The sequence below is a fragment of the Ochotona princeps genome, chromosome 26, assembly GCF_030435755.1.
Source record: "Ochotona princeps isolate mOchPri1 chromosome 26, mOchPri1.hap1, whole genome shotgun sequence".
NCBI classification, from domain to species: domain Eukaryota; kingdom Metazoa; phylum Chordata; class Mammalia; order Lagomorpha; family Ochotonidae; genus Ochotona; species Ochotona princeps.
The window spans coordinates 21010861-21038564 of NC_080857.1; the positions used below are offsets into that span (position 1 = coordinate 21010861).

Consider the following 27704-nt stretch of genomic DNA (forward strand, 5'->3'; position numbering starts at 1 on the left):
GTACTAGAAGAAACACCAAGGAACTGGAATTTTCATGTACTGTTATGAGGAACTTAAACATGGCAAAAAGCAGAAAACCCAAAAGTACATCAACTTATAAACAAAATGTTATACGTCCATATAATCAAATGCTTTGACAATAAAAATTTTCAAGTACTGACACATGCTACGATCTCTAAGCACCTTCACAGCTTCAGGCCAAGGAAAAGAAGCCAGTCACAAAAGATCACACAGTAAATTACTCTACTGGCAGGAAACACCAAAAATAGGCAAATGTATAGACAAGAAAGTAGGCAGTGGGACCCAGCGCAATAGCCTAATGGCTAAAGTCCTTGCCTTGCATGTGCTGGGATTCCATACGGATGCCGGCTCCTATCCTGACTGCTCTACTTGCCATGCAGCTCCCTGGACCCTGCACCTGCGTGAGAGACCCAGAAGAAGCTCCTGCTCCAGATCGGCTCACCTCCGGCCATTGCGGCTACCTGAGGAGTGAACCAGTGGATGGAAGACCTTTCTCTGTCTCTCCTCTCAGTAAATCTAACTTTCCAGTGGAAGGAAGGAAAGAAGGAAAGAAAGAAAGAGAGAAAGAAAGAGAGAAAGACAGAAAGAAAGAGAAAGAGAGAGAGAAAGAGAGAAAGAGAGAGAGAGAGAAAGCAAGCAAGCAGGCAGGTGGGAGAGGGGACGGTGAGGGGACGGGAGGGAAGGGAAGGGTTGCATGGATGAAGAATCAGGGCAGAGAGTTAAAAACACACTCAAAGTCACAGAACTGTACCTTCAAACATGCTAACCTGTACAGTATGTGAATTATACAACAAGGCTTTTTTTTTCTTTAACCTACCTACTTCTACAATGGTTCTGAACACTCATGCTAACTTCTTTAGTGGGCACCTCCACCTTTGCTTCTCAGGGCCACTTCCAATCTTTCAAATCACAACGTCAATGTCTTGGAGCTCACTCCACCCCTGTCCCATCCACCCCAACACGCCTTGCCCTCTCTGTGGTTCCGCGGCCTTGCAGGTGCACCAGGCAGCTCTGGGTTTCTGAAGACCCTTTCTAAACCTCCACACCATGAAGTTTCTCCATACAGTTCTCACAACGACAGAAAGCCCCAGCAAAATAGTCAACCCTTCTCACTACAAAACAATTTTTCATCTTCCACCTTCCTAAAACAGAATTGCCGTGATGTCAAAGACTTTCATATCGCCATTAATACAGCTAAGACTTCCACAGATTTACAGACAGCTTAAAATATACCGTTTATAGATTATCTAGATGCCATTGTGTCAGATCTGAATTCATAAATATTTACTCAAGGATGTGCTTAAAATTAGTTTCTGGAACATGAAGAAGACACAGTCCAGGTCATCAAAGTCTACTGAGGAAAGCAAACACCAAATGATGACTGTAACACGTGTGGCAAAGCTTCCCCACTAAGGCATTCACATGAGGGTAAGCCCACATGCCGCATCGCAGTGGCTGCGCATGGGGACCAGCTCCAATTCTGACCCCAGCTTCCTGTTAACAAGAGTGATGCGCTCAGACCCTGCCACCCAAACGGGAGCCTACGATTGGCTTTCACCCAGCCTAGCCCTGACTGTTGGGGGCCATTTCAGAGAGTAAATCAACAATGGATCTTCTCTTTTTTGCCTGTCAAATAAATAAAAAAACTGAATTTTTTTTAAACACAAAACAGTTTAAGAAAAAAAATTAGCTGTAACATTCTGCTACTTATCTGTCCGCTTGGCTTAACCTCAAGACATGGACGCTTCCTTTGAATTCGGAGGACTGGCACAGTGCTGTGAGCACAGGAGAGCCTCAACAACCGCTGATTCAGGGACTGAGAGAGATCATGTCACAAGAACCACCTATTTCCCTCGCCATACGCCTCCTGCCCTTCTGACCAAAGCTAACAATTCTAAGTCCCAGCCACACTTGGCCACCGTACAGACCTTGCTGTGGCTAACAGGTGCCAAACTGAACCAGAAACACACACAGACTGGGTTTTCCTTTGTCCCCTTCCCCAACCCAAGCCCTCAGCTTTCTTTCCACTATCCTTTTCCCATGGAGGGGAGGGGCGGCCAGAAATGTTCAGGATTACTTTTTCAAGAAAACCACTAATGAAATGTTCATATACAATGTAGATCCAACATATTAAACAGTCCTAAGAACCTACTATTATAACCCGACTTTAATGTTTCTTTCCATTAGGACCCTTAACATATCCAAGCGAAAGATAATCAGTAAACTAAAAAGCTGAGAGGGCAGGAGGATGGGACCTCTACGTAGGGTCCTGTGCCTGCTGCATGCTACCTGACATTACAGTAAGATCATTCATCACTTAAAAATAAATGAACTGTGCAAAGGATGTGACACAGTGTCTCATTTTACCTTTACGATCACCTGGTTACACATCATCGTTTCCGTTGTTTTTTTTTTTTTAAAGGCTGAGCTAGAGGAACTGTCTGAAACTAGAATGCCGGTGTGGAACTCAAATTCTGGCCACTTAATGTGAAAATATTGGGACTCCCACATGAGCAACTTCTTCCACGCAGCACAGCTGCTGAAGTCCTCGCCTTGAACACGCTGGGATCCCATATGGGCACTTGTTCTAATTCCAGAGGCCCCATTTCCCGTCTAGCTCCCGCTTGTGGCCTAGGAAAGCAGTCGAGGACAGCCCAAAGTCTCGGAACCCTGTACTGTACTCGCGAGGGAGACTAAGAAGAGGCCCCTGGCTCCTGGCTTCAGACTGGCTCAACTCCAGCCGTTGTGGCCGCTTGGGGAGTGAATCAACAGATGGAAGATCTTCCTCTCTGTCTCTCCTCCTCTCTGTATATCTGATTTTCCAATAAAAATAAAAATAAATCCTCAAAAACAATTTTTTTCCAAATCTAAACTATGAGAAAAATTATCTTTAGATGTTTGTCCTGAAAAACTAAGTCAAACACACTTTGCAAAGGGTTAGCATACATAAGATCTTTGTAAAGTAACATACATTGGGGTGGCATTACGGCACACTGGGTAAAGCTGCCACCTGCGATGCTAGCATCCCATACTGGTGCCAATTTCTGTCCCAGCTACTCCACCTTTGATCCAGCCCTGCTAATGTGCCTGGGAAAACAGTAGTGGCTGGACCTTGGGCCCTTGCACCCACCTGGGAGAGCTGGAAGAAGCTCCTGGCATCAGCCTGGCCCAGCTTTAATTGTCTGTGGCCATCTGAGGAGCAAACCACCAGATGGAAGATCTCTTTCTGACTCTCTCTCTATAAAAACTCACTCAAAGTTCAAATAAATCTTAAACAAACAAAAGCAACACATTTTCTGTCTTTTCCTATTATGGCCATTTGTGTATTACCTCACACCTCTTACTCAACCAGCATAGATTAAAATGAAGTTAATATTTGAGAAGAGCATTTGGAACACCAAAAACCATCTTCTAAAATTTTAAGACACAACACACTGGCAGCTCAGGCACTGTTCTCACAGAAACCTGGAGCCAAGGCTGGCCTTGGTTATGCTCCCCAGTCTTCCTAAGCACTCCCACACACCCTTTCCCCAAGGCAGCTGCTTTCCACCTTACACTCCAAAGGCAGGAAGGAAGCAATTGTCCCAGGGTTTTTTCTCCTTCACCCCATCAAAGTTCACCTTAATGCCCCTTTTCCCAGAGCTTTGCATTCTGCTTATTTTTAGAAGCTATTTTTACAAGACAGGAAAGAACAAAATGCTAATGGTGATTATCCCTTGCTAGTACAAGCAAGTAGGCCTTTCCATTTCTTCCTCCTTGCCTGTGTTTTCCACGCCATCCCCAAAGCCTCGTGGCTTGGCCTCATAATCACAAAGGCAAGCAGACCAGACTGAAGGCCCTTCCTGCTTCTGCTGGACACTGTCCTCCACTCCTCCCGAGGTCCCCCATAGCCAGCACCACCCTGGAGACGGAATGGCACAGTCTCAGCAGAGCCTCCTCAATAGCTCACATCTCTCTCTGCAGCTCCCTGAGCCCATGCAGAGCGAATGAAGACTGCTCCCGCGACACGTGAACACGGGTTTCCTGGCTGCTGGAAAGCCAGGACTGCGGCATGTCCTTCACAGGCTTGGAGGAATGCTGCTCTGGAGCACTGCTGCTGATGCAGAAAGCCTGCATCTCACACACGAGGTGACTCACTGCTGGTGACATGCCAGGCACAGCGCCATGAGCGGCTCACGCCAAATTCAAAAAGCTCTGGGGCTCTCTGCCATTTCTGAAGACACATCAGCCACCAACGTTTAACAATATTCCCTAAAATTAATCTTTGTTCCGAAGATTAAGGAATCCTAAACACGAAAGCAAATAAAGGATTAAAATCTCTCCAGCTGCCAAAAGGCCTTATCTAATAAACCAAAGCAGAAAATCTCGAGGATTTATTTAACATGAAAGAGAAGTTTCAAATATTTGGTTTGAGAAAATGACCTGAACACGAAGCTTCAAAAGGTTACAGTGGATTCAGTAAACATGCAAAGCCCACAACTCAAATGGAAGTAAAGGTATTAAAAATATCCTCTTTGGTCATCACGGTCTAAGTTAACTTACTAGTGATTCCAGTTCTGCTGGACCGACTGAACATATCTAAGATTATATTTACACCTAATTTTTTGGATGTTCAATGAACTTCAGTTGCATTAACCCTTTTTAAAGAAGTATAGATTGTTAATATGCCCTTCCTGGGCTCTAAAAAGACTTTTATTTCAAAACAAAGCAGATGACAACTTGATGGCAGCCTGGTAATCTCAGGGAAACAGGGAGAAATCAACAGGAAGATGACAACTTCATGTAAGAATCCATGATGCAAAATGAGATAGCATTTCACTGCAGAAAATAAACGTGGTTAAGTTTCCTGTGTTGCACAGGTTGGGAAGTGAGGTGTTCTTACCAGAGAAAAGGACTGCGGTTATCAAGTCTCACCACAACTACAAATATTCATAGGTCATCCAGTTGTTCATACTAGAAACATTTGCAACCCTAGGCCTCAAACTTCTTCAGCAGGTCTGAGTTCACAGGGAATCTAATGGCCTCATCTAATGCCAGGTGGTCAAAGAGGACAGCGACAACACTGAACGTACATTCAGCTACCACCTAAGTCCCCTTAGTGGCGCCAGCCGCAGGAAGAGACAAGAGAAGGTGAGATGGTCCAGGCCTGAGTGTCCTGGAAAAATGCGATCAGATGGGAATATGAAAGCCAGCCAAGTAACTTAACCTCTCTAAGCTTCAACTTACCCATCTTCTAAACAGGTATACATAATACTCATTTCATAGGCATTTCAAGAGGATAAAATGAGTCTGAATAACTAAAGAGCCTAAAATAGAATGAGTATGTTAGTGAGGTTCAACAAGAGGCATTAACTGGGTACACTGGAGATCACCCTAAAGGACCAAAGTCCTATGAATGGTGCAGGGGAGAAAAAATAAAATAAATGGGTCACATAGAAGCTCTTGGAAATCTAGTTCATAACTGAAGATGCCAAAAGACTGCAGGACTCTTCCCTGTGGCATGACATGAATAGATAGTAAACTACATACCATACTTCAAACAATTATGCCAGTAAGACCAGCCTCTTGCTGGAAAAATGGGTGGAGAGCTTGTATCATTAGCACAGCATAATGTTTAAAACAAATTACCAGTTTAACAGGCTGGTGATCTTTAACTACCCTATTATAAGTAGACAGACTTTCTGGCATTCCCAACAATACAGTATTCTCTATGCACACAAAGCCTGACCAGGGCTCCTCTAGCCCCAACAGATGACTGTACCAGATAACTGCTCGACTCACTAGCTATCACAGTGCACATTAATGTAAGACAAAACCTGCGCCAGAAACTCAGTCCTCATGTCCACCTTGCAGACTTGTTACAAATATTAGCAATAATGTAACTCAAAGTGCCTAGAACATCTGGTACTCAGTGAGTGGTAGCCAATGTTAATGTGTTACTAGGAGGCAATAAGACAGGAGTGGTATTTTTTCAATGCAGAAGTTAAGCAGTTTGAAAATGTGTGGATAAAGAGCAAAATAACAGGCTGTACACCAAGGAACCAGTGAGTACAAGCGGGTTCTCATCGGCATAGACAAAATGTAAGACAAAAAATGTGAAGACTGAGGAATGATCTCCATCCTCAATCACTGTTTATCTCAGGAAAAAGCACACAGCTTCACCTGGTCCTCTGCATGCCCTCCCCCGCCCGTACACACACCCTCAACTACGTCCCAGCGAGGCAAAACGGAGACCTTCACGGTGCTGCACAACACAGCCACTGAATCAAAACCTGGTAAAGGAGGGAGACACTCCCGGGATCTCAGGACAAGGAGTGCCCTCTGACTCCAGGGTCTAGGCCTGGCTTCCCAGGCTATGCAATCTGAACTTTCCCAGATAATTCTGCCACTCTGCGAAGACTGAGAACCACTCAGCAGTCCCCTCAAACTCTCTGAAAGCCCTTTCCAATGGCTCTACGTGGACAAGGGCCAGCCTCACCCAGCAGCCAGTCAGCCTGGCACACCTGCGGGCAGCTCTAGTAAAAAAGAAAAAAAAGTTCTGCTGTTCATTCAAGCGATGACGTCTTCTGCGGCTCCTGTGCTACAGGATGTTGGGTGGGAGTTGGTGGCGGGCGGGGAGGACAAAACTGAGGCAGAGGCAATCTCCTCTTCCCTATGACAGAGAAACAGCTGATGGTCCTGCCAAGTCTTCAAGGCAAACACCCCTGAGGAACTAAGTACGAATTACATGCTAGATTCTTTATGGATACAACTCGGTACAACAGCATTCCAGAAAGGAGCAGAATCAGTGAACCAGAAAGAAGTCAAGCAGGGAAAGTGGGTCTTGAAGACACAGAGAGGCAGACTAGAGTTCAGGGGCTGGTACTCCATCAAGGGCACAACGTGCTGCTAAGAGGCTTGTTGAGCAGCAAGGAGCTGGGAGAGGCACATGGCAGGGAGGGAGCTCAGGAGACCACAGATACTTATCTGAACAGAACTAAATAAAACAGGAAATGAGCAAACGTTCAACGAACACCAGAATAGCTGGGAAGAGGAGCGACAGCCAAGGCTGTCCTGAAGAGGACAAAACAAACAAACAAACAGGAAAAGAGTGACCCAACAGCAAGATCATAACAATACTGGGAGGTCTATGGGGTGGGACATTTAGAGAGAAGACTCAGACAGTTCAGCCTGCACACTGGGGCTGCAGGAGTCAAGCTACTCCAAAAGGAGACAGGCACAGCCATTGGGACACAGAGGTCAAGAACCTGCTCTAAGATGATGCCTATAAAACTAAGAGGAAAGGTCAAAAAGGAGAATCCATTTAAAGGGAATGGGGTGGGATATGGCAAGGCTTGGTCACTGAGCAGAGTATTACAAAAATTTTTTGACGATAATTCCTAAGGAGGAAGCAGGTCAAGTCTGAGGCAAGGGGAGGGGAGCCACTTGGGTAAACACAGACCCTGAACTCCTCTGTGCATTAGGACCAGGGTGACTCTATTCTGTTTGCAAAAGCTTCAAAGTTCACTCCCAGCTCACCAAGCACAAGGGCAACTGGTGACTTTGCTGGTCCCTCTGATCCAAGCTCAGGCTTCAGTTTCTATGTCAGCAGACAGGGAGTGTCTGCTTCTGAATCTGCAATCTGTATTCTTACTACCAAAGCTAAAGTGCTTTCAAAAATAAAATGTGGGGGCTGGTGCGGTGGCATAGCAGGTTAGTCCCATATGGGTGCTGCTTCGTGTCCCAGCTGCTCCACTTCCGATCCAGCTCCCTGCTATTGGCCTGGAAAACCAATGGAGGATGGCCCTGCATCCATGCGGGGAAAACCTGGAAGAAGCTCCTCGCTCCCAGCTTTGGATCAGGCAGCTCTGGCTGTTGCGACCATTTGGGAGTGAGCCAGTGGATGGAGGACCACCTCTCCCTCTCTCTCTGTAACCTGGACTGACTGCCTCCTTGACTTCCACCTGTGTGTCAAAGCCAACCTGTACAAATCACTTCTTCACTTTCCCCACCCAAACCTGCTCCTCCAGTCACCTCCATTTCAACACATGGCACCTCCCTTAGTCCACGGGCTCAGACCTGAAACCTTAGTGCCACGGCACTCCAAGTCGCCCACATCATTGACTCTTGCTCTTTCCACCAACGACACATCCGGAATGCCATCACTTACTATCTCCCTGCTGCTATCATATCTCACCCAGATTACTGATAGAGATCTCCAAGATCTCCGCTGAAGTTTGGTGCCCCTCTCATTCTACTCACTACACAAAAGCTTGTCCTTCAAAAGTATGTCAAATGACAGTGGTGTGACTAGTAATGCCATTACCTCAGTCCCTGCATATCCCATATGGGCACTGGTTAGAGGCCCGGCTACTCCATGTCTGACCTGGGAAAAACAGCAGAAGATGGCCCCACTGCTTGGGTACTTGTCATGTGGGAGACTAGAAAAAGCTCCTGGCTTTGGGCTGGCCTGGCTGCCGCTGAGCGATTCAGTGGAATCAAGCTCGCCCGCTCGCTTGCTCTCCTCTCCATCCATCCCTAACTCTACCTGGCAAAAAAAGGACATGAGACACAAACCTTTTCTACATAACCCTCGGTGACTTCCCATCTCAGACCTGTCCACTGTGGTACCTGTCATCCAGGAGGCATTCAATGAACACAGCTGAGCAGTAAACTAGAGCAAAACAGCCAAAGTTACACAAGAAACACACAGCAGGCCAGTGTTCTTTGCGAACAAAGAAGACTAGGTTTGCAACAGAAAATATGGGAGGAAATCCTCAGTTTACTCTTTATAACTAAATTGTCTAATGCATAATATGTTGAATTTCTAACAACAAATTTAAATATGGAAACATCACCACTATAAAGTCTTGAAACCTCACACCAGGTGCTCTCACTGCTACATGGATCTGGCAGTCTGAGAAAACGCCAGCTTACTGTCACAGCACAGGACTTCGAGCTTCCATGGGACTCTTACATGATGGGAAACAAATCTCAAGATCGCAACCTGCACAGATGACCTGGACTCCGAAAGCCTCAGAACCCAGCACCTAAAACAAGGGATGCAAAGTGTTGCTACATCTACACTGGCATCCCACCGACCATGGGAACAGAAAGACAGCTTACTGGGTGTTAGCAGGAACACCTACAAGATTAGATGCAGAATTGCCTACTATAAAAATTTCAAAGAAAGATTCTCGGGGATTAGTGTCACAGGTTTTTACAAAAGAATTATTTATTTGAAAGCAGAGTTACAGAGAAAGAATTTTTCACCTACTGGCTCACTCCCCACATGGCCACAATGTCCAGGGTTCAGCCAGGCCAGGAGTCACGTGCTTCCTCTGACTCTCCCAGTTGAGTAGTAGGAACTTAAACACTTGAGGCACCCTGTCTTCTGTTGCTTTTCCCAAGCCATTAGCTGCAGCTGGAATGGAAATGGAACAGCTGGGACACTAAGTGGCGCCCAAATGGGACACCAGCATCAGAAGCAGAGGTCTTCTTGGCTATCCTACAACTGTTTTCACATCAGAATGAAACCATGTATCCACTTTTGGAGCCACCACATCTCCATTGGCTCATCCTCCACCATCAAACCCTGGCATCCCATAACGCATCAGTTTGTGTTCTCACTGCTCCACTTCCCACAGCTCCCTGCTTGTGGCCTGGGAAAGCAGTCGAGGACGGCCTTGGAACCCTGCACCAGCGTGGGAGACCTGGAAGAAGCTCCTGGCTCCTGATTCTTTGGATCAGCCAGTTAATCAGGGAGTAGAAGATGTTTCTGTCTCTCCTCTCTGTGAATCTGCCTTTCCAATGAAAAATCTTTTTTTAAAAACCCACTATAACAAAAATCTTTTAAAACATTTTAAGTTAAAAAAAACAAAAGCTCTAAATTCCTTCTGTTCTTTGAAAAACATTTCTATGAAAACCACTTCTATTATCTACAGAGAGGTCTAAATCTCACCAGCATTTTAACATCAGCTCTAAAAGGAAACAATTCGGGCCCAGCGGCGTGGCCTAGCGGCTAAAGTCCTCGCCTTGAACGCCCCGGGATCCCATATGAGCGCCGGTTCTGATCCAGGTGGCTCCACTTCCCATCCAGCTCCCTGCTTGTGGCCTGGGAAAGCAGTCGAGGACGGCCCAATGCATTGGGACACTGCACCCGCATGGGAGACCCGGAAGAGGTTCCAGGTTCCCGGCTTTGGATCGGCGCGTATCAGCCCGTTGCGGTTCACTTGGGGAGTGAATCGTCTGATGGAAGATCTTCTTCTCTGTCTCTCCTCCTTTCTGTATCTCTGGCTTTGTAATGAAAATAAATCTTAAAAAAAAAAAAGGAAAATTCATTTAAAAAAAATAAATAAATAAAAGGAAACAATTCAAGCTAGAACCTTCTCCCATTTACAAAGAAGAAATTATTTAGCATACAGACAAGAACAATGACGTAACAAACGAATGAATGAACTCTTCCAAGGTCTGAGAGTTAAGAGCAAAACACAGGGAGACCAGCACCGTAGCAACAGTACATTAAGCCGCTTATCAGAGTGCCAGCTAGAGATCCGGCTGCTTTGCTTCCAGCCTAGCTTCCAAGTGTTCCAGTCTTTGCAACCCATCTAAGAGACATGAATGGAGTTCCCGGCTCCTGGCTTAGGCCTGACCCAGACCTGACAACTGCAGCCATCCAGGGAATAAGCCAGCAGATGGAAGATCTCCTGCACTCTCCATTTTCCCTCTCCCTATCATTCCTGCCTTAAACCAATTGCAAAATACAGAATTAGCCAGTGGGAAAACAGCACAGAGTCGTGGGCTCCTGGCTTTGGCCTGGCCCGGCCCAGCCCTGGCTGTTGCAGGCACTGAGGAAGTGAACCAGCAAATGAAACACAGATCTGATAAATTTATTTATCTATCTAGCCTCCTATCTCTTCCAAGTAGATGAAAATAAACAAACAAAAAAAACTTAATCAGCTCCATGACAACAGGAACTGCATATCCTAGGGTGGCCACTGATCCCTGAAATACAATGGTATTTAATGAAGGTGGAATTAGTAATTAACGACCCAGGTGGAAACAAATTCATTGAGTCACCACTAAGCAAAGCTGACAGGCCTTCTACATGCAAGCATCCTACATTTTTCTTCATAAAAAAAAAAAAAAAAAACTATTCCACCAGATGCTCATTTGAGCACATACCAAACAAAATATTTCCTGTACTTTCAATAAGTAAATGAGAAAATACACCTTGAATAATCCAAATTACTTACTAAAAAGGCAGCTTAATTTGCTCCAGTGTCTCCCTTTGATTCATATTGAACAGACTAATTTTCTGTTCTTTCTGTATCCAGAAAATAAACTGCTGCTACGGCTAAGTAGTCCACCTACACATGTGGCCCACTCCTATTCAAGGAACAGATACAGGCAATCAGAAACAGCTAGACTGCAACAGAGAAGGCAATACTGTAGCAAGTGACAGATCTAACAAGAACTGCTTCAACCATAACACTGATTAAGATTTTCCCCCTATCACTGGCTAATTAATCCCCACTAAGCTGTAAGTCCAATCTTCCAGGACAGCACCTCACAATCAGGGAGGACCAGACACCACACTGCCTGCCAGTTGCCAGCTTTGCATGGATTCTGCCATTTAAGTGAGAGTGAGACAGATCTCTCTCCTCCACTGTTCACTCCTCAAATGTCCACAACATTCCAGGAGCCAGAGCCAGGAACTCAGCCCAGGTCTCCACGTGGGTGGTGGGCATCAGCTACCTTGAGGCATCATCTCCTGCCTCCCAGGGTGTGAATTAGCAAAAAACTGGAATCAGGAGCTGCAGTCAAGTAACAAACCCAAGCCTTCCAGTATAGAACAATCTTAACTGGGATCTTTTCTAAAACTACATTAGGATTGATTTTAAAGGAGAACTTACAGGAGGAGGAGGCGGGGTGGGGGGAGCAGGACAGATCACTCCCCAAATGGCCTTGATGGCCGCGGCTGTGCCAGTGTAAAATCAGAAGCCCAGACTCTCCCCCAAGCCTCCCAGAGAGCCAAGCACTAAGGACCATCTTCCGCTGCTTTCCCAGGTGCACCAGCAAGAAGCTGGATCAGAAGCGGAAGATTTGGGACTTGAATCAGCATCCATGTGGGCACCAGCACTGCAGGCGGCAGCTTAACCTAACAGGCCACAGCACTGGCCCCTTAATAACTAGCATCTTAACCATTAAGCTAAACATCTACTCCTTAACTCATTCTTCAAGGACATTTGATCCTCAAAAAAAAAAAAAAACCCTCTGGTTTGTACTTCGTATTAATCAACATCTAGAACAGCATATTTTAAAAGCAAATGTCAGTATACAGTTCCTAACTTTAGAAAAAGTTCAGTAAGCAAAACAACACGGTACTGAACTTAATAGCAAACAAGCCAATGGAAAAGAATACAGTCCAGAATGTGTGGTCGAGTGATCTTCAATGAGGATCCAAAAATCCTTCAAAAATGCCTCACTAGGGAAAAAACTGTCTCAACAAACCGCATTAGAAAAATGCCCATACACGGATGGATACCAAACGAAAACTGGAATAAAAACTTAAACACAAGTATACAATACTTAGAACATAAAGAAAAAGCTTCATGACATCACCGTGCATGACAATGACTTTTTAGACATGACACCAAAACACAGGCAACAAGGGAAAAAGACAAGAAAAACTACTTGGCTTTAAACATTAAAAAGAAAATCTGTATCAACAGACAAACGCAATAGGCCAATTTATGAACAAGGAGAAAATACATGTAAATCATAGATACAGTAAGTGCCTAATACCTGCAATACATTAAGCATTCCCAAACACAACTGGCCAAAGGGATGCACGCTGGTACCATGGCCATCAGATGCTACCTGTGACCACTGCATGATATAACGGGGTGCCTGGGATCCAGTTTCACTTCCACTTGCTGATATACCTAAGAGACAACAGATGCTGGCCCAGGTACCCGGATGGACCACCTGGGAATAAAACAACAAATGGAAGTTATCCCCCAACCCTGTTTCTTCTTTTTCCTCTGCCACTCTACCTTCCAAATAATAAAAAGACAATCAAAACATGGGCCAAAGACTTACATGCACATTTCTGCTAATACAATAACAAGTAGTCAAAGAGCACAAGAAAAGGTGCTCCATGTCATTCATCAGACAGATCCACATCAAAACCACAATGAGATACCCTCACACAATTTAGGATGGCCTCTATCAATAAACAGAAAACAAATGTTGGTGCGACTATGGAGAAAGAGGTTGCAATCCCAGTGAAATACTCCGAATTCACACAACCACTGTGGAAAACAGTAATGGAGACTACTCCAAAAAAGTACTGTGTATATACTCACATGAAACGAAAGCTGGTCTTGTTCACAGCAACAATACACAACAGCCAAGGGGTGCAAGCAAACCTAACATTCATCCACACATGAATGGACAAACAATTGAAATACTGTTCAGCATTAACAAGCAAGAATACTCCAGCACTAGCTACGCTATGGATGATGCTTGAAGCAACTGAGTTCAGTGAAATAACTAAGTCACAAACAGGTATACCAAGTGAGTTCACAATGTTAGTTTCAGAATTGCAAGTAGAAAAATCCTGCAGATCTATTTCAAAACAGTGTGAATATACTTAATACTGAACTATATGCTTAAAAATGGTTTGGTCGGTAAACAGTATGTTCTTACCACAACAAGGAAAGGGGCAAAACTTAACTATCAATCTAAGTTGACACACTCTACAGCCACAGTAGGACTCGAAGCGGTCAGCCCTTGCAGCTGTTGGCCATCTTGTCCAGTGTTCTTTCAATCAGCAGGACCTGCAGGAGTGGGAGGCACTCCTCACCCAATCAAACTCCAGTTTCCACTCTCTCCCACCATCAGCTGCTTTCTGCTCAAGGACCACTAATTTGCCGCTTTACTGTTAGCACAGATCTAAAAATTACAGAAAAGCCACTATATTGAAAACACAGCAGAGGATAAACACAGAACCATCTAGCAAATCTCTTTAAACCACCTATCTTCCTCCACGTCCAGCAGGCACTTCCAGAGAAGCGCCCCAGAGCGCACTCAAGTCTCAAATACTCCCCAAAACCGCACCGGACCAAAACCATTGCAAACCACTGTCACACAACCTTAAGAATGGCCCTCAGAAGAATCCTACTCAATGTGACTGTTAAGACTGAGGTTCTGGAACTTTCCACAAACCTTTTCTTGGAACCCCACAGCTCTCGTAACCTACCATTTACCCACTGAAACATGATTTTTCATTCAATTATCATACCCTGTCTCTTATTACAAAGGATCAGCACTAAGATCCTAATTAAAACAAATTAAATCACAGTGAGCCTCTTTGAAGAATCACAGGTGTTCGTGTACACGGGAGAAAGGCCGAAAACACATTCCTGGTCCTGCCAGGTTCCTCAGCAGCCCGTTCTCAGCTAGGCGTCAACCCCCCCACCTCTCTCACACTCACACACATACTGCACTCTCTCCACACATCAATTAGCAAGCACTAAGATCAACTCCTGCCGAGCACAGACTCCTCTAAGAGCTCTGGTGGAGCAGCCACAAGAATTCGGAGGGGGGTGGGGGAGGCCTGGGAGGCATTCACTTACCTTCACAATAACTTTCACTTCAGAGGCAAGAACACAAGTGTTTTCAGAGAGTCTTCCGAAGAGAAGCAGTGTGGTTTAGCTGAGTCAGAATCCAACCCTTCTCACAACAACAAGCCCAAGGGACTGACTTCCCTTTTTTCCTCTAGGTACACCCAGGTAAAGCAAGCCACAATGGAAGTCAAATCGAGGAGACAGTTCAGAACACCCTGTTAATTTAGTTTCTCAGGCACCTTCTCCCTCCTTCAAACTGCAGACACTGCACTTCAGTCATCAGCCGATTCACGAAGCACATCAAGAAACCCAAAAAGAACCTCAGAAACAATCAATTCTGGGAACCAGAGACTAGGAAAGAAATGCAGGAAGCTCACAAGTGATCAAACTCCAATTCTTATCTAGAGAAGCAATTGAGAACAAGAAGAAAGCAGAATTACAGAGAAGGCTTGCAGGGGCCAGAGGAAAAGGACACTGACCTTAGTCAACCCCTGACCCCAGGACCCCAGACCCAGAACCCCTGGCAGTCTCTCAACAGCTTCACCAGTCCACAGGCATTGTCTCCTTCTGCTTGGGCCTGCAGTGAGCAAGATAAGGGAAAAATAGTATTTTCAGAAGGTCTCTCAATAGCAGCTCAGTACTCATTATGAAAGTAAGCAAGACCCTGAACGGCAACAACCATCAGTGATTTCACCCATTTGCAGCTCAGCTAAAAGGAAATAGAGACCATTAATAGAGCAGGAAGACAGAAGAGAAATAATAACTGAACTTGTGGGTCTGGCAAATTCGCTTAACCTAGACCAGTGAGGGGTGGGGGGCAGTGGCAAAACAAAGAAAAGGAACAGAAGGCAGGTGGCACTGGATGTCCTGTCTGCTCCAGGTGCCAGGGCGTTCCTCCCTGCTACAACCATCTCCCTCCCTCCCAACTCTCTCCTGCCCTCCTGAAAAGGGGAAATGTAACAGTGTGTAATTACTCCCTTCCCACAATTTAAAGTGAGCCATACTACAATCCTAATTAGAGGGAGAATGTAGTGAGACACAGTAAGTAACAAATTACAAATCTACAGGCAGAAAACCTTCTCACCTAGGCCCTGCTTAGGGCAGAGGGTCTGACTCTGGGCACCCCCAGCCCCACGCGCGGGTGCTTACCCACTTCAGCCCAGCCAAGGCCCCAGCACCCCTCGCAGCCATTCTGCTGTCAATGCTCTCTAGACCTTCAAGAAAATACTCAACTTTTCTTATCTTGCTCACTCCAGGCCCAAGCAAGAGAAAAAACCTGTGGGCCAGTGAAGCTCCCTCACCCCTCCCCAGATCCGCCCGAATGGAGTTCCTGAGCCTCCCAATCGCCCCTCACTCCAGGCAGCTGTGTCTACGCGGCCGGCGCCCAGGGATTCTCGCCCAGGCGTCCATGACTCACTCCAACGCTCATCAAAGGCCCCATCCACAGGAGGAGCTGTCGGGGAAGCATAATTAACTTACATAATTTTTGAAAAACAGAGTACCATTATTAAGTGTGTGGGTTCTGTATTTGGTTTTGGTTTTATGGAGTTAGGCATAAATAAATAAGTAAATAAATAAATAAAACGAAAAGTAAAAGTTTAGTGAGGCCATTTTATTTCCCATCCTAAAAAAAGGAGGCAGAAATGCGGCCAGCTGTCAATCAGGGAGGAACATGGCTATTTCACAGAGCCTCAGTGGAGGAGCAGAACACACATGTGACAGAGTTCAAGAACAGGGAAAAGCTTGGCGCTCCCTGGAAGAGGGACGGCCCCTCACCCCACAGGGCTGCCACCCCACTGGCAGGTGCTATTTCTTCTCTTCGGCTCAGCCTGCTCCAGTGGAAGGTGGAGCTGTGCTACCTAAGTCGACAGGAAACACCTGGAGACTTCTCTGATCTATGTCCACCTGACTATCCACCCGGCTGATGGGCAAAGTCTGTCAACTGCCACTGCTCCAAAACCAAGGAAGCACTACCACTTTCTTTTGTACCTGGAAACAAATTTAAGAAGAAAAAGGTAATGTAGAATAAACTGACTTTACCTTTTTAACAACACATAAAGTGTGGTAAGCTCTGAGTTTTAAAAAAGGCAGAGGAGTGCTGAGGAAGGGCAGAGGTGGGGAGGGCCACAGACTCTACCACGTAGAAACAAGTAACTCCTAATTTCTCCTTCCAGAGGTCTGTAATCTAAGTAACTTCAAAGCTTGGTGAACACTGGATTAATGTTATCTCATGACTTTTCAACATTACTATACATTTAAGTTTACCGTTTCTCATTTTAGTCATTTAATAAACACTGAATGTGCTGGGAAGGGGTGGGGAAACAGCATAGAAAGTTTAAGATAACGACTAAGAAAGAAAACAGGAAATAAAAGGGATATACAGTTCAGTCTGGAAACCTGCCTCCCATCACTGTCTGACCACTAACTAGTTCCATAACTTTCAATGAGTCATTTTAACTTTCTGGGCTTCAGTTTCCTTGTCTGTAAAGGGGGAAGCACGGGCCCAGTAAGAACGCTGAAAATCGTATCTAGCTCACCTAGCACCAACCCATGAATTTGTTCATCAAATAGAGAATGCAACTGTAAAAAAAAAAAAAAAAAAAAAAAAGACTTTCCGATTTACGAAATACTCTCATCTGCATGTTCTCATTCACTGTGGCAGCCAAGACTTAGATAAGCAAATTTGAGGCCACCTCAGCAGAAAAAGACACTGACAGAAAGATTTAATTGTTTTTGAACCTCTCCACAGCCGCAAAGAAGCAGAACAGGTGCCCGAAACCCCAACTATTAAGGACCAGTACTAAACTACTTCAAATTTTAATAGGTTAAAATTTTAAAATATCTGCCTGCTCTCTATAACTTTTACAACAGCATCAGGGTAAAATGCCAGACCAGGAAAGCTTACTACAAAACAGCCTTGCCGGATACCTCAAGTTTCAGGGGGGCCAAGAGCATTCTTGCTCATGACTGGACCACAAAACTCAATAGGGCACCTCCCAAAGAAAGATGCAGTCATGTGTAATGCAACACAAAGCTCAGAAGTTCAAGAATACAGCAATGTTGGTGTGGGAGGGCAAACTTCTCTGTTTCCTTGGAGACATGAACCTATGGGATATGACACACAGGGAACAGAGTTGCACCTGCTCTCACAGCTCCAGCCCTTCACTGCAGGGGCGACTCTGACCACACGGGACTTGGAGGAAGACAAAGAACCAAGAGTACAATCTGAGACATCACCTGAAAGGATCTCCATTCATCAGTGCCCTGCTATCAACCAACTGAAATGACGCTCCAAGTCCGAGGACTGGGAAGAGGTACTACATTTGTCACTACCAACTTTCCGGTAACTTGGACACAAGGAGAGTTCTGTAGCGCCCTTTCAGCTCTTAAACTCCTGTTGCAGGCTCAAACATACTTGGTAAAGTTCTGATTTAAAAATTAAAGCTTTGGGCCAGTGTTGTAGCACAGTGATTAAAGCCGCCACCTGCAATGCCAGCATCCTCCTTGGTTGCTGGTCTGAATCCTACTGTGATGAGGCGAAGCCACTGATGGATCGCACCCTCTTGTCAGGTCAAATGACAGCCACAACAGGGAAACAAAGTTTCCACACCATTCAGGTTAACTGAAGAAGCTTGAAAGTGCACCCTGCCCCTTCTGCCTTCCGCACCATTCACAGCAACTGACAGCCCGGAAATTACCCCGAGGCTCCCCGCACCTGGCCCCTCTGCCTGCTGTGGTGCTAGGTTAGGTCAGTTAACTACAAGAAAACTCTGTAAATCCCTTCCTGCCTGAAACTTTGTACTGCATGGCTCTCAATCTGATTGAAGGGTGAGAGCTTAAAAACCCCTGACTGGCAGATTGGCGCAGTGGCTCCAAGAGTGTAACTGGAGCTGAAGCTGTTGTCACCAGGTCTGAGAAATAAAGACTCCTCCTAACGCCCTACACTTGGGTCCAGTGTGATCTCTCCCGCACTCTGCAACACTACCTGCTCCACCTGTGACCCGCTCCCTGCTAGTGATGTGCCTGGGAAAGCAGCAGAGAATGGCCCCTGCACCTACATGCAAACCCAGAACCAGCGCCTGGTTCCTGGCTTAGGCTGGCCCAGCCCCAGATGCTGCAGTTATCTGAGTGAGCCCACAGACAGAAAATCTCTCTCTCTTTCTGTAACTGTACCTTTCAAATAAATTTACTATTACGTTTTAAAAATTAAAACCACAACTTGAGATAGAAAAGTATAAAGCTATACACACCACAGCCAACCAAGATTCCCCAAAGACTATTAAACTGCCAATCTCATACAAACCTCCAATCACTGACTTCAATAAAGTTACTAGAAGATGCTTGTTAAGAGTTGTTTTTTGTTTTTTGCTTTTTTTTTTTTTTTAAATCAAGCGGAGTGGTGGAGGATGGCGCAAAGCCTTGGGACTCTGCACCTGCATGGGAATCCCAGAAGCTCCTGGCTTCACACTGGCTCAGCTCTGGCCTTTGCAGCCGCTTACGGATCAAATCAGCGGATGGAAGACCTTTCTAGCTCTCCTTCTCTGTAAATCCAAAAAAGATAAGTAAATCTTAAAAAAAAAAAAATCAAGTGGGGCAGGGGAGGGAGGCTATATCAAAACTACACAAGTGATTCAAGTACTCAACACTAATAAATGGATAGGGTCAAAAGAACTCAGCGAGTCTGTGTCATTTCAATGACGGGCTCTGAAATTCTTCCTGAGAGCTCAGATCATCCTAGAATGCGATCACTCCTGTTAGCCACCTGACAATTCCCATCTAAAAAGTTCACAGACCCAGAATGCTGATTTCAAACTACAAGAGCCACACCAGGAACTGGAGAGACACTGGCAACAGCAGCACCTGCTGACAAACTTGAGCCACTTGCCAAACTCGTTCTCTCAGTCGACTGCAGAAACCTAATGACAGTCAGTTTTCAGAGAACTTTACGGGGAGACTTGAATAAGATAAGAAAATAAGTTGTCAGAGACATTCATTCCCCTCCCCCAATGTCTTATTCTACCCCTGTACAATGATGTGCAAACCATCACCCAAGTCATTTTAAAGGCACAGTTAATTGCTAATGTATTAGTATAAATATTTCATGGGAAAAATGTTTCAATATTCTAGGTAATAACTGGGATGTCAGCTAGTAGTTGGACACAGCGAACATAAACCGCTTTCCTTGAAGCGTTTAACTACGACTCCTACTATTACCATATTTCCCAATCAGCTTTTTTTTTTAACTTGGTAAAAGGTAGCTTAATTGCAGCTTGCAAAAAAAAAAAAAATGGAAAAAAAATCGTTAGATCAGGTTTATACAGAAAAATTAATACTGTTACCAAACTGGCTGCAGGGAGCCATCCTGTAAGACTTAACCTCATACTTTTCAAAAAAAAAAAAAAATTGCAGTGTCTTGGAAGACTATTCCCGTCTGAGAACACAAGAGAAAGTTGACACTTCACTCCCACAGAGTACCAGGCTAAAAACAATTGGCTTTAAGAACCTGACTCAGAGTTTCAACATGAAAGGCTTTGCTTTATAGAGGAAACGCCAGCCCCAGTCCATCCAGATAGACCTGGAACCTGCTGAAAGTCGACACCATCACTCTGAAATCCGCATTGCCTCGCTGGCCCCAGATGGGAAAACAGGATCGTCTAGCAGGTAGTATGGATGTCAGCGAACGCTGCCTCCAGAAACCAATCGTCACGCAAAGGAAAAATCTGTTCAAACAAATGCGGTCTAGAAGCCATCAAGCCACAAAGGCTGGTTTCCCTCCGAAAAGGCAAGCCCGCAAGCCAATTAAACATCTTCTTCCTCGCAAAGCAACTGTTTTCCGTGCCTCTGTTGTGCACAAGATGAACCCTGATGAAATTTCAACCGGCCCAACGCGGGGAAGGGTCCACCTAAGAGACGCCGCGAAGCGATTTAACAGCCTCGCAAATTCCCTTTAAGGTCAGAAGAGAAGTTGGAAACAGATGGAGCGAAGGAGGAAAAGTTCTTTTTTGCAGCACCCTCACGCCTCCCCAGCCCCCTCGCGGTTTTCTGGCTCCAAAGAGAGCAGGTTACAGCATCCCCCGGATTTCACTCAGCGAGAGCGAAATGAACCACCCGCGGGCACCCGGCCGAACCTCTCCCTTTCCCACAATGAAACCACCTGGCCTCCTCACCCCCGCCGCCCCTTTCAGCACAACCTGCAAAGTGCTCACCCAGGTGATCCAAAGAAGAAGGGTGGCTCGGTGGGAGACGCGAGCCGCAGAGCGGGCGCAGCCACCCGACGGGGTCCGTAGGGGCCGCGGGTCTCCGCCGGCCTCTCGCACAGGCGCCTGCACCGGTAGTTGTGCAGATTCGGATCCCGAGGTGGGTGGGTGCGTGCGTGTGCGCGCGCGCCGGGCGCGGAAGAGCCAGGACTCGCCCCCGCTCGGGCTGCGCTGTTATCAGGACACCGCCGCCAAATCGGAAATCAAACTTTACCCGGGCCTCCCCTGTGCCCACAAGCTCCGGGCCCTGGAGCTCGCCCCGGTCACCAAAGGAGCCGATCGGCAGTCCGGTACCCCACTCCCTGGCCCGGGCCCCGAGTGCCGGGGTCACTTACCGCTCCTCCGCGGCCTCGTGGGGTGAGGGGGGCTGCCGCGCGTCCTGGGCGCGTCCGTCGCGCGCTCTCCCTGGGGAGAAAGAGAAACCGCGCAGACGGTCGGTGCGCGCTCCCTCGCCGCCGCCTCTGCGGAGAACGGAGCGGAGGGGGGCCCGAGGCCGGCGGGGGCGGAATCAGCCCAACTCCCCGAGCCTGCCTCCGAGGGGGGACCCCCGGGATGCGGGCTGACGAAAGGGGCGCGCTCCAGGAGGCTCCGAGGGCTGACGTGTCCCCCACCCCAAAGTCCCCGGGCATCAACTATTGTCTAGGCGCCCGGGCCCCCGAAGCTCGGGGACCCCCATGCCGCCCGCCGGCACCCGGCGCGGGAAGCGAGTTTGCAGGGTGGCCGGGGTCCGGAACTGCGGGGTGGGGGGCACCCGGGAGGTGCGCGCCGCGTGGGGGAGGGGACAGGTAACTGCCAGCGGGGTGGGGTGGAGGAAATGGGGAGGTCGCCTCAGAGGCGGGAGGCAGATGGGGTGGCTGAGAGAGGGGCGGCCTTTGGGGCCCTGACCTGGCCCTTCCCGGGGACCCCACCACCACCACCACCACCACCACCACCGCCAGCACTCCCGGGCATTCGGCGCCGCACTGACTTTCCGCTCTCACGCTCACGCACGCACTGAACTCGCTCACAAAGTTGCCGGCGGTGGCGGCGCGGCGCTCGCCCTTCTCCTCCCCGCCCCATTCCTTCCCCGCCTCCCTGCCTTCCCCCCACCGCCCCCTTCAAGTCTCGAGTGAGATCACCGCGGGGCCGCTCAGCGCGGCGCACAGATCTCGCGAGAGGGCCCGGCGCTCGGCGCTCGGCGGCGGCGGGGGAAGTGGAACAAGTCGGCGGAGGTGGAGGGGAAGCGCGGAACTCCTGGTTGCCTGGGCGACGGCGAAGCCCTGGATTCCTGTCTCCTGCGGGGAACGGAGGCAGGGATCGTGGGTGCCGTGTTCAACCTACGCCCTCCCCCTGCCCGACTTCCTCTGTGGAAGATTTTTTAGAAAACTGTGGGAGAGGGCGTGAGTACAGGACCGGCGTCAAGATTTCTGACGAGTTTTGCCCAAACAGGCTAATTTGGAGGGCAGTTTCTGAGGCCACAGAAGCCGGTGCTCTCAAGTTTCTAGCGAACATTCGATTTTCCGATCTCTCCTCCCACACTCTCCGCACCGTCAGCGAGGGCTCCCTGCTGTCTGGTGGTGCCCCTCACGAGTCTCCTTGGCCTCAGAGCGTGCTAGGCGTTGGGGTCTAGTGGGCGAACCGTGAAAGCCCCTGCTTGTCCTCCATAACTCCTTGTCGTTGGCACAGCCAAGTTTCAAGGCTTTTTAATTTATTTTAAACTATACTTTCCATTTTCAGTGGTTCAAATACCTCTTTTCTCCATCTTTGTTTCATAAAATCTGTGGTGGGGGAGGCACAAGATTTTTAAATGCTGTTCAAGATGAAAATGAAATGTTTCCATCTCATTTCTTAACTATAGAAGCATTTCTGTGCCGTTTTTGTGTGCTAACCTAGTTGAAGTGGATACTGTACCAAGAAGTTGAGTTTTTAACTTGTTAATTTCAAGATGGATGAAGAAAAAAACAGGGTCAATGGTATGTAAATAATCTTAATTTTAACATCCTCATATGATATAATATGGTGAAATCCTTATCAACTCAGTATCACATAACTAGAAATATATAACCTCATTGACCTAAGCAGGTGGACATTAGGCAGGGAAGACTTTTAGGGGATTACCTGCCAGCTTAAATTCTTTGAGTGTCACAGTGACACAAAAAGCAGTACGCAAACTTGAGAAAGTCTGAGTTACCCTCTAGTTAACTCTCCTTGAGAAGTCATTTTAGTTTTTTTGATTCTTCTGTTAAACAAAGGGTTAAATGGGTTAGGTTATTATGGATTTACAGCGCTATTATTCTTAGAGCATAAAAACTTCCAAAACATAGGGGTCAGCATTGCGGCACGGCTGTTTTAAGTCATTACCTGACACTGGCATCCAATATGAGCACCAGTTCAGGCCCCGCCTGCCCCACTTCCCGTCCACATCCCTGCTAATGCAACTAGCAAGGCAGAAGACCATGGCCCACGTACATGGGTCCCCAGCACCCAAATGGGAGACCTGGATGGAAATCCAAGATCCTGACTTCAGCCAGGCTGTTGTAGCAGATGGAAGACAGCTATCTCTCTGTATCTTCGCTTTTCAAGCAAATCTCTTAATTTTTTTTTTATTTGAAAGGCAGATTTTTTTTTTTACAGAAAGATCTTCCATCCACTAGTTCACTCTCAATTGGCCCCAAAGGTCAAAGCCTATCTGATCCAAAGCTAGGAGCCAGGAACTTCTTCCAGGTGTCCCGTGCGGGTGCAGGGGCCCAAAGATTTAGGCCAACCTCTGCTGTTTTCCCAAGGCAGAGCCGAATCAGGAGTGGAGCAGCCAGGACACAAACTGGCACCCATATGGGATCCCAGTGGCACAGGGCAAAGAATTAGCCTGATGTGCCACCATACCAGCCCCACCATACTCCCCTTACATCTATCAGTTTAATAAAGTTTTTCATTTGTAGTGTGTCAGTGTCGCTGTCTACATACTGATTATTTGCTCTTGTCTCAGCTACAAAGACAACGAAAACATTGACCACACTATAGTAATTTCAGAGGGAATGCATTGTTCATGATTTGTTTCCACACTAACTCAAAACAGATTCCTTGTTAATAAATATGCTAACTCAAACCAAAGATCCAAACTACATCCATCCACGTTCCCACCAAGATAAGAAAGGAAGGAAGGAAGGGAGTGCTTTGAATTTACAGGCTGGTATATTTAATATCATGTTTGCACAGAGAAACACAATGGCACATCACTGGCAATCCTGTGAGTCTGTTTGAAGGAAGCATCTTTCATAACATAGCATGATGTGATAAATCAGCCGTTGATCATTTGTTCTGGCTTAACTTTTAATCTAGTTAAAAGGTGGCTGCCACGCTGTAGGCACCCACACAATACAATGTCAGGGCCTCTTGTTTTATGACTCCCATTTAGCCATTTGGAACATTTGACACAAACACCAACCAAATTTATTTGCTTTCTTCAGGGTTCCTAATGAGGCTCAAGAGATGGGTGTTGACCTCAGATTGCAAAGATACCTTCCATGGGCTTCTGGCATGAAAGAAAAGTAGCAATAGCCTCCGGGCCCTTTCAAGCACCTGGTCTACCATGTGTCCCTCACTGGTGGCAAAACGTTCCTCCATAGTGCTCCTGGCAGGCAAAGCAGAACCCACACACGCCTGGTTCCTAACTGCACTTTGGCTGGGTCCAGCACTCCCAATTGTCCCCCACTCTCCACTGCCTGTGTTCTTGGGGTGCCAGACTAGCAGACATAGTCAGCAGAAGGGAAGAACAAATGGATTGTTGGCCAAGCAGAGGTTAGATCTCAACCCAGTGTCTACCCAATCCCTCTCTTGGCTCCTCTGCTCAGTCCTGTTCAACACATACTGATTATGTAACGTTTCTTCCCAGTGACAGGAAGAAAATGTAATCATGATCTATGGTACTGCCTCCTTACTTGCTGCTTTGTTAAAAGACAAGTTCATTTCCTTCTGGTTTTTCACATCAAATATAGAAAGAATTTTGACATAGAGGAACACCAAGGAAATTTTATATTCTTTTCGGTTGCAGACGCTAAATCACACTTGCACATAATACTGTTAAAATCTGGTTTCTCCAGCCTGGTATCTTTCAGTTCAGAACTTGCTGTTATACTTCTACATCCACAAAGCACTCTTAACTAACATTCAGAAAAATGGCTCTGAACCACTAAAAAAGGTCCATTGAAGATTAAATGGTAGCCACTGTTGTTTCAGCTTAGGGTCTTATCGTTTGGGGACCATATAATATAACCCTACATAAATACTGCATTTCTTGGAACAAATCCCATTATTTATTTTATTTTTTTTAAAGATTTATTTATTTATTACAAAGTCAGATATACAGAGAGGAGGAGAGACAGAGAGGAAGATCTTCCATCCGATGTTTCACTCCCCAAGTGAGCGCAACGGCCGGTGCGCGCCAATCCAAAGCTGGGAACCAGAACCTCTTCCGGATCTCCCACGTGGGTGCAGGGTTCCAAAGCATTGGGCCGTCCTCAACTGCTTTCCCAGGCCACAAGCAGGGAGCTGGATGGGAAGTGGAGCTGCCGGGATTAGAACCGGCACCCATATGGGATCCCGGGGCTTTCAAGGCGAGGACTTTAGCCACTAGGCCATGCCGCCGGGCCCTGCACTTATTTATGTAAGATGCAGTTATAGTGACAGAGGTGAGACAGAAAACTTTCCTCTGCTGGTTTACTCCCTAAATGGCCACCCGTGGTCAGAGCTGGGCTAGACCAAAGTCCAGAGCCAAAAGCTTCATTCAGCCTCCCACATGAGAGGAGATACCAGCATAAGATGCCCATGTCCCACATCAGAGTACATGGTTTTGGTGCCCAGCCTCATCTCCTTAGTCTGGTTTCCTGTTGGTATGGACTGTAGGCAACAGCAACAATGGCTCAAGAAAGCGTGTTCCTGCCACCCACATGCAAAAGCTGGATTGAGTTACTGGATGGGATTCTCTGCCTCAGCCATCGGGGGAATTTGAGGAATGCACTAGCAGATGGGAACTCAGTCTCAGTCTCTCTCTGTCTCCCCTCCACCCTGCATTTCCCTCTTCATTTTTTAAAAAAATAATTGGAACACCAGCTGCTTTATTATCAAGTAGCATTCTTTGTTAATCAACAGCAAAGCAGTTATGCTCCTCCCAACTCCGTCCCATCTATTCTCTTTCTCTTCATAGGACATTTCATGGGGCCAGCACAATGGCGCAATTGACTAATCCCTTGCCTGTAAGCACCAGCATCCGATAGGGGTGCCAGTTCCTGGCCAAGCTGCTCCATTTCCCATCCAGCTCCCTGTTTATGACCTGGGAAAACAGCAAAGGGTGACCCAACACCTTGGGCCCCTGCACCCCTGTGTGATACCTGGAAGAGATTCCTGGCTCCTGGCTTCAGATCAGCTCAGCTCTGACCATTGCAGCCACTTGGGGAGTGAACCAGTAGATGGAATATCTTTCTGTGATTCCTTCTCTCTGCAATCTGCCTTTCTAATAAAAATAAACCGTTTTTTAAGATAATGTCACACCTTTTCCTCCACAAAACCTCTGCTATTATTCATAGCTGGTGGCCTGGCTTCCTGAATTGGCAAAGTAGGAGGAATCAGAAAAGAAGTGAGAAATGAACTCACACTTCCTCCTTTCCACTGCAGCTACCGATCTCCTGCATCCGTCTGCATATAACCTCTGTGCTTTCATCACTCGGGATGAGCTCGTGGTGATCGAAGCAAGGCTAACCTCTCCACCTGTGTCCTTGTACCATCGCTTCCAGCTCAGGGACATGGATTCTGCACGTGTCCCTTCTGTGGCTTGCATCAGCAAAGGTCCCTTCACTGCTGAATCACTGTGAAGGGTTTACAAGCATGCTGTAATATTTGCCATAGTAAAATAAAGATTTCTCAGATTTCCTAGCTCCCCCTGTTTTTCACAAATAGTGTTTTCAAAAGGCTCTGCTGCCCATACTCTCTGCGCAATGCCCCTCACTTCCAGTCCCCTGCATCTGCTGAGCACCCTTTCACCCCCATGAGTGCACAGAAAGTTTCCCTAGGGGCCTCAGGGAACGTAAGGCTCAGTTCCCATCCTTGCCTAGATGGACTCTTGGCTCATCCTTGAAACCTTTTTTCACTTGCCTCCCGGGCAGAGTCTCTACTGGTCCCTCTGCTATGTCCTTGGCCCTTCTAGCCTTAAGTTTGCAAACACAGAGGGCTCCAGAACTCAGTCCTTGGACATCTCCTAGTGGTCTCCTCTCACTCCACAGTGATATCGTACCAATCTGATGTTTTGTCAGTATCAACTATACAACAACTGTTGTCAAGATTATACCTAGTTCAGTCAACTCTACAAACTCTAGGCTCACACATCCATCTCCTACTCAACATCTTTAGTTGACTGTGTACTAGATGTTTCAAACTTCTGAATTCAGTTGGCTCCAAAGATTTCCCCTAACCACCCTCCCTACACCCCCTCTGTCATCTTGAGCTACAGACTCCCACAGTTCTCACGTACAGTTTCCCCATCACAGCTAAGGTATCTTCTCAAAAGTTCAGAAGTTGCTGCTCAGAGCACATTTCATAGAAACATCTGTCTCTCACATACTGCAGTCAAACCGTTTGCCTGTGTCCTTGGTTCTTTCTTCAAATCAATTACAGAGTCCAGTCACTACCTGTCCACTGCAGCTCCACCTCTCTGAGCCAGTTCCCGCCTGGATTATCCTAACAGTTTCCCTACTGCTTTCTGCAGCTAGTTTCCTGACTCCTTCCTGGTACTCCAATAATTTATTCAACATAGGATCCAGAGTGGGGAGCCTAGGTAAGTCAC

General features: G+C 46.8%; 1 protein-coding gene across 8 annotated transcripts in view; it reads right to left on the reverse strand.

Annotated features, from left to right (window-relative positions):
• Positions 1-21938, reverse strand: part of SIPA1L1 (signal induced proliferation associated 1 like 1) — a 313038-nt gene extending 291100 nt beyond the window's left edge. For 4 of the 8 annotated variants that reach the window (XM_058655253.1, XM_058655255.1, XM_058655258.1 and 1 more), the window contains exons 1-2: positions 21858-21938; positions 21226-21295 (exon numbers count right to left, since the gene is read on the reverse strand). The gene's annotated coding sequence lies outside the window, so the exon portion shown is untranslated. Of the gene's footprint in view, positions 1-20839; positions 20993-21225; positions 21359-21857 lie in introns of those variants that run through there. The other 4 variants (XM_058655256.1, XM_058655254.1, XM_058655252.1 and 1 more) reach the window with 3 other exon arrangements.
• Between the last annotated feature and the right edge of the window lie 5766 nt (positions 21939-27704).